Raw genomic sequence first — 11,096 nt, forward strand, 5'->3', positions numbered from 1 at the left:
AGAAGCCTCGGAATCATAAAAAAGGAGTGCACAACCAAATAAAACTAATTGACCATGACTGTTTACTCCAGTAAAAGGAGCAAATGGCACTCTATACTGGTTAGCTCTTGTTAGATGCCCAAGTTAGCTTATTTGAGCTATCAAATGTGGGCATCTTTCATTCCTTTTTCTCGAAAAAGTGTTCGAAACCGCCCTTGGTTTTGTTGATTTGCAATACTATGTGAAATGATCTTGGTACCTTTAATTTGTGTGTTATTGTGCAGGAATTAAGCATGAAAGAGTAGAAAACTAAGGCACAAGAAAGATGGCAAAGGAACCAAGAAAGAAAGCAAACATAAGCAAGCTCGCTAGGCGAGCACGCAGCGAGATGCCAGCGATCACTCCCAGACTTGGACAGAACCAAAAAGATCAAAACTCGTTGTGGCGAGGGAAGTAGCGAAGTATTCGCTAGGCGAGCATCCAACGAGCAAGTAGCGAACACTTCCAGTAGCAAAAAGATCAAAACTCGCTGTGGCGAGGGAAGTAGCGAACACTTCCAGTAGCAAAAACATCAAGACTCGTTGGAGCGAATGAGAGAAGCGAGGGCTTCGCCTAGCGAAGGATTGTTCGCCTAGCGAGCATGGCAGCTCAGCAACCATTTCTATAAGTAGTATGGGCTACTTTTTGGAACAAAACATATATACTTTTTTTGAATCATCTTTTTACTTGTTTTTTGCTTAGAGGTGATTTTTGTGCCCTAGAAACCCCATTTCTCATTCTTCTTCTTCTCTTGACAATATTTTACAAAATGAAGGTGGATTCCCATCCAATCTCGATTCTTCGACTCGGATGTTGATCAACCTTCTTCCGAAACTTGTTGTTCAAGCTACCATGAAAATGAGTAGCTAAGTCTTTCATTTTGTCAAGGTTAGATGTAGATGATCATAAGCTTTGTATGTATATGGGTTGATCTTCATTTGTAAACTCTTTGATGATGAATGTATGGTGAAAACCTTCTTTTATTGATAACTCTTTGTGTTGGTTTATTATTGAAAGGTGTTTTCCAACTCTTGACCTAGGTTTTCATCCATCCTTGGTCTTTAGCTAGAGATAGTTTTGAATGAGTTTGTTCACTAAAAAGTTAAACCTAAAAGTTGTCATTTTGATAGATTGTGTGAGAAATCAACAATGGATCAAAAATGGGAAAACCCACAATGTGTGTTAGAGATAAACACATTGGGAGGATTTTGTGAATGTGTTTATCATCTAATGGAGTTTATGAGTTTTGTTTGATCGAACATATGCATGGAAAGTGATCGTCGAACCCTAACTTTGACAATCTTTCTCAAATCGTAAAACCAAAACTTTTACCGCAATTTCTTACTTTTTATGCAAGCTACCGTAACCGAAAACTAAAACCCCCTTGTTACTATAAGTTAAGAACTTAACAATTGTCGAACGGAGGCAATATCACATAATCCCTGTGGAGACGATAACAAATCCCGATACTCTATCCCTGCACTAACAAAATGGCGCCGTTGCCGGGGATTGTGAATTGATATTGCGAGCATCGCAATAGTTGCTGAATTTTTAACTTCTGAATTTTTGACTTGTGCTTGTTAATTTGTTTGGTTTAGTGTGCAGCTTTCGTTTTATACGAGGGCAGGTTCCTGAGGACCAACTTCTTTTTGATCCCGAGATCGAAAGAACCGCAAGGAGACTGAATAGAAGAACGAGACGAAGGAGGCAACAAGATAGACAACGACAAGAACAAGGAGAAGGTTCTTCTACAACACACCCACCACCTTTCACACTTATCATGGATCCACCACCACCACCGCCCGTTTCCATACCATGTGTCTACAGTCCGAGAAATACAGCTCAGTTTGCCAACCACTCGGGAAGGCAAGCCAAGATGAAGACGGGAACTCTTAACTTGCTATACGGAAGTCAATTCACTGGAATGGACCATGAAGACCCCTTTGCTTTTCTCACCAAATTTTACGAGATAACATTGGCAGCCGGAGTTGATCAAGCTCAAGAGCTACCGTTGTTCAAAAGACTATTTCCTCATGCTTTGCTCGGCAAAGCCAAAGATTGGTACTTGGATCAAACACCTGCAGTCATGACAGATTGGAACGTGTTGGAATAGAAGTTCATTGAAAGATTTTTCTCCCACAACCGGTTCATGGAATCCAAAACGGCTATCTCCGTGTTTTCGCAAGGAGCCAACGAATCATTGAATGAGGCATGGGAAAGATTTAAATCCATGCTTCGAAAATGCAAAGGACATGGTTTTGACGAATTGACGCAAATCCATATTTTCAAGAATGGCCTTCAACCTAATTGCAAGACTTTATTGGATGCTACCTCGGGTGGTTCTTTGTTGTCTAAAAGCGCCGCCGAAGCTACTGATATCATTAACTGTATGGCTCTAAATGACCTCCAAAGTCAAAGTAGAGGCAACACTTTGAAGAAACCGGGAGTGCTTGAACTTGGGACAAACGATCCTATTCTTGCCCAAAATAAACTCATTTCACAACAAGTTGAACTCTTAACTCAACAAATAAAAGAGTTGAAAGAGCCTTCAAAAGCTAAACAAATAGCTTGTTGTGAGCTTTGCAAGGGTGATCATGACACTGGGTTTTGTCCACCTCCCGGGTTCGAAGAGGTGAATTACATGGCGAACCAACGAGACTACCAACCGAGGCAACAACAACAACAACCGTATCAACAACATCCTCAAAATCAACAACAACACTTTCAAGGGAATCAAGGGTTCCAACCAAGGGCTAACTATCACCATAACCAAGGTTATGGGGGTGGTACTTCTAGCCGTCAAAATCCTTACCAACCTCAACAACCTCCGGTCGTGACTTCAAAGTTAGAAGAGACATTGACACAATTTATGCAATTGTCGATGGCTAATCAAAAGAGCAACGATGCGGCAATCAAAAATCTCGAAACTCAAGTCGGTCAACTTGCTAAACAACTAGCGGAACAACAACCCGGACCATCTTTTTCGGCGAACACGCAAACGAATCCAAAAGAGCATTGTAAAGCTTTAACGATGAGAAGTGGAAGGGAGTTGATTAGTGAGAGTGGAAAAAGAGATGAGAGTGAAAAAAGAGAGGATGAGAAAAAAGATGAGGAGAAAAAAATAGAGGATAGCATTGATGTTGAAGTTGGGGAGTGGAGTGAGGAAGAAGTTGAAAAGAATGAAAAAAAATGGTGAAGTAGAAAATAAAGAAAGTGTGGAAGTTGAAAAAAATAAGAGTGATGAAGTGAAGGTGGAGGGAGTAAAAAAGAAAAGAGAGAGGAATTCTAGAGTTTCTAAAGGAAAGGAGGTAGTGGACGCTACTCCAATCCAAAACCTTCCGTATCCACATGCTCCATCTAAGAGGGAGAATGAACGATATTACGCCCGATTCATGGATATATTCAAACAACTTCAAGTGAATATTCCATTTGCCGAAGCATTGGAGCAAATGCCTAAGTATGCGAAATTCATGAAAGACATACTTACTAAAAAGCGGAGGTACACGGAACCGGAGACAATTGTCTTAGATGCTAGTTGTAGTGCAATCATTCAACGGACGCTTCCGAGAAAAGAGGTTGACCCGGGACGAGTTACTTTGCCTGTTACAATTGGTGATGTCTATGTCGGAAAAGGGCTAATTGATTTGGGGTCAAGCATTAATCTAATACCATTGTCTGTAGTGAAGAGGCTTGGCAACATTGAAATGAAGGCCATCCGGATGACTTTGCAATTGGCCGATAAGTCGACTACCCATCCTCATGGGTTAGCCCAAGATGTATTGGTCAAAGTTGACAAATTCTTCTTCCCGGTTGATTTCATTGTGATTGATATGGAAGAGGATGACGATGCTCCGCTTATTCTTGGCCGACCGTTCATGAAAATTGCACGCATGATGATTGACGTTGACGACGGTTTGATGAAAGTAAGGGTCCAAAATGAAGAAGTTACTTTTGATCTATTCGAAGCCATGAAGCATTCAAAGGATAGTCGTGATAGCTTTCGCATTGATGTGATCGAAGAGGCAACTTTTGAAGTTTCTAAACATATTCATGAGATATCTCCTATGGAGTTAGTTCTTGATGACTCCTTTGAAGTTTTCACAATTGAAGAAGAGCAAGCTCTTGATGAATGCCTAAGGGAACTTGATAGTCTAAAAGAGTTACATCCGTGGAAAATTGAGGAGGAAGTATTGAAGAAGGAGGTTAATGAAGAAAAATCGCCGATTGAATTGAAAATGTTACCTTCTAATTTGAAGTATGCATTCCTCGACGAGACCGAAGCAAAGCCGGTTATCATAAGCAATCTTTTGTCAAAGAATGAAGAAGCCTGTTTGATCAATGTTTTGAAAAAGAATCAAGAAGCCATGGGTTGGACTCTTTCCGATCTCAAAGGAATTAGTCCTTCCTATTGCATGCACAAGATCTTAATGGAAGAGGACTTTAAGTCGGTAGCTCAACCGCAACGCTGCTTAAATCCTACTATGAAGGAAGTTGTTAGAAAGGAGGTTGTTAAGTTGTTGGATGCGGGAATGATTTACCCGATTTCGGATAGCCCATGGGTTAGTCCTGTACATGTGGTTCCGAAGAAAGGTGCATTACCGTGATTCGAAATGAAAAGGATGAGTTGATCCCGACAAAAGTGGCAACGGGGTGGCGTATGTGCATTGATTATAGGCGGTTGAATACCGCAACTCGAAAAGATCACTTTCCACTCCCGTTCATGGATCAAATGCTAGAAAGACTTTCTGGGCAACAATACTATTGTTTCTTAGATGGCTATTCCGGGTATAACCAAATTGCGGTTGACCCGGCCGATCATGAAAATACGGCTTTCACATGTCCTTTTGGAATTTTCGCATACCTTAAAATTCCCTTTGGGTTGTGCAATGCACCGGCGACTTTCCAAAGATGTGTGCAAGCTATTTTTGCCGACCTTATCGAGAAAACAATGGAAGTCTTTATGGACGACTTCTCCGTATTTGGTGGTTCCTTTGGTCTATGGTTGGACAACTTGGAAACGGTTCTTGAAAGATGTGTGAAGACAAATCTTGTTCTTAATTGGGAGAAGTGCCACTTCATGGTGACCGAGGGGATAGTGTTTGGCCATAAAGTATCTTCAAGAGGGCTTGAAGTTGATCGTGATAAAGTTGAAGTGATTGAAAAGTTGCCTCCCCCGGTGAATTTGAAGGGATTCCGAAGCTTTCTGGGGCACGCCGGTTTCTATCGGCGCTTTATAAAAGACTTCTCAAAGGTAGTTAGGCCTTTGAGTAACTTGCTAGCTAAGGATCAGGTATTTCTTTTAACTGATGAGTGTTTACAAGCTTTTGAAATTTTAAAGGAAAAATTGGTTACCGCTCCAATTATAGTCGCTCCAAATTGGAATTTAAATTTTGAGCTCATGTGTGATGCGAGCGACTATGCAATCAGAGCGGTATTAGGCCAAAGAAAAGAGAAACATTTTCATGTGATACACTACGCAAGTAAAGTTCTTAATGAGGCTCAAGTTAACTATTCCACCACTGAAAAAGAATTACTTGCGATAGTGTATGCGCTTGAAAAGTTTAGGTCCTATCTTATTGGTTCCAAGGTCATAGTGTATACCGACCACTCGGAGATTAAATATTTTCTCACCAAACCGGACTCGAAGCAAAGGCTCATCCGTTGGATCCTCTTGTTGCAAGAATTTGATGTTGAAATCAAACACAAGAAAGGATCGGAAAATTTGGTGGTGGATCATTTATCTCGCTTAGTTAATGTGGAGGTTACCGCTTCTGAGAAGGAAATCCGGGAAGAGTTTCCTGATGAAAAACTTTTCAAAGTTCAAGTTAGGCCGTGGTTTGCGGACTTTGCGAACCATAAAGCTAGTGGTTTGGTGCCTCCCGACCTAACTTCGAACCAAAAAAGGAAATTTCTCTCGGATGCTAAGTATTACGTGTGGGATGACCCATACTTGTTTAAATTGGGTGGTGATAACCTTTTGAGGAGGTATGTTACTGGCGATGAAGCGCAAAGTATTCTTTGGCATTGTCACAACTAGCCTTACGGCGGACACTACAATGGGGCAAGAACGGCCACTAAAGTCCTTCAATCAGGATTTTATTGGCCTACTACTTTCAAAGACGCAAATGCCCATGCGTAAAGTTGTGATAGTTGCCAAAGAAGTGGTGGGATTGGTAAGAGAGACGAGATGCCTCTCCAAAACATCCAAGAGGTTGAAGTATTCGATTGTTGGGGTATCGACTTTGTTGGACCATTCCCACCCTCATATGGTAATGAATATATGCTTGTGGCGGTTGACTATGTTTCTAAGAGGGTTGAGGCGATTGCCTCACCTCGGGCGGATGCTAAAACGGTAATAAATTTTTTGAAGAAAAACATCTTTTCCCGTTTTGGAACCCCCGTGTGTTGATTAGTGACGAAGGGTCGCACTTTTGTAATGCACCGTTAGAAAGCGTTTTGAAACATTACGGTGTATCACATAGAGTGGCGACTCCGTATCACCCACAAGCAAACGGTCAAGCCGAAGTCTCTAATTGTGAGATTAAGAGAATTCTTGAAAAAACCGTGTCGAATTCTAAAAAAGAGTGGTCGCAAAAGTTGGATGAAGCTTTATGGGCATACCGTACCGCTTTTAAAGCTCCAATTGGGCTAACTCCTTTTCAATTGGTATTTGGTAAGACTTGCCATTTGTCGGTCGAATTGGAGCACAAAGCTTTATGGGCTCTGAAATTATTGAATTTTGATAAGGATTTGGCCGGTGAAAAAAGAAAAGTGCAATTGCTTGAGTTGGAAGAAATGTGCAATGCTGCATATCACTCGAGTTGGTTGTACAAAGAAAAGGTGAAAGAGTATCATGACAAAAAGCTTAGGAAGAAGGAATTTGTGCCCGGACAGTTGGTCCTTTTGTTCAATTCTAGGTTGAGGCTATTCCCCGGAAAATTGAAATCTAAATGGTCCGGGCCATTTCGTGTCAAAGAAGTCAAAGAGTATGGAGCTGTTGTCATTGAGGACTTGGAGAAGAAAGATAGTTGGACGGTTAACAGCCAACGTTTGAAGATTTATCTTGGCGGTCTTGTGGATCACGAGAGCTGTGCAATCTGCTTGGATGCTCCTTTGTGAGCATCTCGAACCGACGAGCTTATCCGACGTTAAACAAGCGCTTGTTGGGAGGCACCCCAACATTGTAAGTATTTACAACTTTGTGTTGTGTGGTATTGGTATTCAAATTGGTGGAACCTTGCTGAATTGTGTTGTGCAGTGCTGTTTTGAAAAAAACAAGATCCTGTCATGTTCGCTAGCTGCTCGCTAGGCGAAGACAGTAGCGAGATGTTCGCTAGCTGCTCGCTAGGCGAAGACAGTAGCGAGCCGTTCGCTAGCTCTTCGCTAGGCGAACGTTGCGTGACAGAACTTTATTTTATTTTTCAGAGGGCCACTCATTTGGGCCCAAAACCCATTTATTTTGTTTTAGTCTGAACATAGGGTCACGAACTCACTCTCACTTTCACACTTTTCACTTCCATCTCACACAAAAACTTTGAGAAATATCCTTGTGCAAACCCTAACTGTTGTATTTCAGAATCAATCAACCTCTTAAATCAGGTTTGTTCTGTCTCCATTCCTTTGTGCTTTCAATGTTGTAAATTCTGAAGAATGAGTCATTAGGGTTGAATTTGGGAGATTGGGAGATTTAGGTTTGCATGTATGTTTAGAACGATTCCTAGCATGTTAAATTACTTTGTTTCTGGAATGGGTATCATTAGACTTTGGGATTTCTGAAATTGGATTGTTAACAGTGGAGAACTCAGAATCCCGTAACATTCGCTAGCATCTTCGCTAGGCGAATCTGTGGCGAGCATTCGCTGTCACTTCGCTAAGCAAACCCGTAGCGAATCTTCGTTGGGTTCTCGCTAAGCGAAGTTGTAGCGACCATGACAGTATCTGGTTTTTCTGTTTTGATCTCTAATATGTTTTGTGGTTGTGTGCTGTTTCTTTTCTATGATTTTACAGATGACATCCAGGTCAAGTGCTGCAAAAAAGAGAAACGTCGGGAGCACTTCCCGCACTGTGCCAATTCAATTTGACAACGATAAATTCGTTGGGGCGAAGCAAGCTGCACGTTATGTGGCGTTGGAGAAAAGGAAAATCTTACCTGAGAAGAGGTTTTTGATCAACGAACAAGGCGATTATCGGACATTTACAGGGTTGATAAATAGCAAGAAATGGGACAAGTTGATCTCTCCACCCGAAAGCTATGATATTGATATAGTGCGCGAGTTCTATGCGAACGCACTGCCAAATGACGACGAGCCTTTCACTTGGACTACAAGAGTGTCAGGACGTCAGGTCGCTTTTGATAGGATGCTATTAACCGAGTGCTTGGTGAACCGCTCCATCTGGGAGTTAATGAGAGGGATGCATACCACAGAGATATGAAGCTCCACAGGAACACTGATACTATTTCTGCGGCCCTGTTGTTTGAGGGAAAGTCGGTTGAGGTGAACCCATCTGGGGTTCTTGTGAGGTACCATCGGGAGGATATGATTCCCTTGGCTCAGCTGATCTTGATGCTGGTTCTGACTAACATTAAGCCCAAGTCACACACGTCGATCGTGCCGATCCCAGTGGCACACTTGGTCCACTGTATTCTAACTAATGTACAGATCGATGTGGCGCGAATCATTGCGATTGAGATCAAGTCCGTGGTTGAGAGCGGGCTGAAGTCGGGGGCGCGAGTTAACTGCCCCCTTGCTTTTCCTTGTCTCATCATGGCTTTGTGCCTACAGTCGAGGGTGAAGCTACCCTCCCGCAGTCAGGTAAGGATTCCGTCCGCAATCGATGATCGATATATGGACAAGTACTGTAAGCCGAAGAACTTCCGAGGTAGTACAACTGCTGATGATATCGGGGCTGCTGATGGTCCTGGTGCTTTTTCTCAGGGGTTTGATCCTTTCCAGCAAGCTGTTTCCAATTACAATTGGGATTGGATGGCGGCGACTCAGCGCGCCATGATTGATATACATGACTCTATGCACGTATTACAGTTGCAGGTACGTGACCCTTCTGGAGAGCATCCTATGATGACGCGTGAGCAGTTCCTGCAACATGCTAGCTGGCCTGAGGACAGACCTGTTTTCGGAGAGGGGGCGGGTGTTGGTGCTTCTGGTGCTGATGGTTCTGGTGGCGCTGATGATGATGATGATGATGATGATGATGATGATGATGATGATGATGATGATGATGGTTCCGGTTCTGAGGCCGATACTGAGGGTTCTGAGTCCTATGAGGACTAAGTTTTTTTTTATGTTATGTTTTATTTTCTTGTATTTTCAGATATTTGGTATTTTGGTTATGTAATTTTTGGGGTGTTTTGTCCCCCACGCACATTTTAACATTTTGAAGTGATGGTTGTTGTTTATGTTTTAAATTATTGTGTTTGGTTTGAATTTGTTTTGCTTAATAAATTTTTGGTTGTTGAGGATCAAACCTTCTAGATTGGTTGCTCCTCAAAGAAGTATCCAATGAAGGTGCATCCGAGCTTGGATGGCGATGATAAAAATAAACAAGCGAATAATGCTAAGGTACATGGTTACCTCCGGTTAGAATTTTAGAATGCATTAAGAACTTTACTCTTTTCGTAATTGAATATTGTTCTTTCTGCAACATAATTGAATGAATGATTCACCTAGGGCTTAGAACCACAAATTGTGAGGAAACCTCCATTGTACACTAAAATGCTGGATTCTAATAAACTGTGTTGATTCATTTGATTCATGCTTTGTCTTTTATTATTGTGAATTTGTGGAAGCAATTAGAAATGATCAAGGCGCTTGTTTTCTTTCGAGCACAACCAGTTCCAAATACAACTTACCCGTGAGCAGCGAGTATTCGTGAACCCCTTTGAGCTTAAACAGTTGAATCTCAGATTGAAATAAGGCGAGACATCAAAATCTTTTTTCTTGAAACCCTGAAATTTTTGATAATTCTTCTTTTGCCGTAAAAAGTCAAGAGCATTCACTTGGGGTGAGTAATAGATAAGTTGGGGAGAATGAAAATGAGAATCGGTAGGTGCCACAACTCTTGAATAACCGAGCAAGCATTGAAAAAAAAATTAGAAAAGAGAAACATCTGTTTTATGAATACGATGTGAAAAAAAGAAGAGAAAATGAAAATGAATGTTTGCTTGGAAGAAAAATAGTGAAAAACAAAATTGAGTTGTGAAATAAGAGTTGTGAAGGTTTCAAATGAGAAACAAGTGGAACGAAGTTGAGATGTGTGAATAGCTTGTACAATGAATGTCTCTTTTGCATCGGCAAGTTCGTTTTCAAGGGCCTTAGATATGACCCTTGTTTGTAAACCTGACCAAGCTACAACCAGAAAAGACTTTTGTGATCTTCGTGCTTCCTCATTTTCATTTAGAATTGTTAGACATTGTATGAATTGAATTGACTTTTGCATTGTTTGTTGGAGAGTGAAATTGTCCCCGCGGTTGCAAACGCGTAATTTCTTCAATCCTTATTCGAAGAGGAGAGATAGGGTGATTCATTCAGGATAACATTGTTGTGGATTGATACATGTTTTGCATTGCTATAAGGCTTTAGTTCCTGTGTATTGTGTTATTCTAACCATTGGGAACTTGTGTCTGGTTGATTCTCTTGTGTTTGGGCCATTTTATCTGATATCGGAGAAATCTTTTTCTTTAAGCAAATCCTCTTGTCCTTCAAGAGGCATACTTTGCTTGAGGGCAAGCAAGAATCTAGTTGGGGAGAGTTGTTAGATGCCCAAGTTTGCTTGTTTGAGCTATCAAATGTGGGCATCTTTCACTCTTTTTTGTCGAAAAAGTGTTCGAAACCGCCCTTGCTTTTGTTGATTTGCAATACTATGTGAAATGATCTTGGTACCTTTAATTTGTGTGTTATTATGCAGGAATTAGGCATGAAAGAGTAGAAAACTAAGGCACAAGAAAGATGGCAAAGGAACCAAGAAAGAAAACAAACATAAGCAAGCTCGCTAGGCGAGTGAGGTAGCGAAGTATTCGCTAGGCGAGCACGCAGCGAGATGCCAGCGAACACTCCCAGACT

Source organism: Lathyrus oleraceus, chromosome 5 (assembly GCF_024323335.1).
Source record: "Lathyrus oleraceus cultivar Zhongwan6 chromosome 5, CAAS_Psat_ZW6_1.0, whole genome shotgun sequence".
Classification (NCBI taxonomy): domain Eukaryota; kingdom Viridiplantae; phylum Streptophyta; class Magnoliopsida; order Fabales; family Fabaceae; genus Lathyrus; species Lathyrus oleraceus.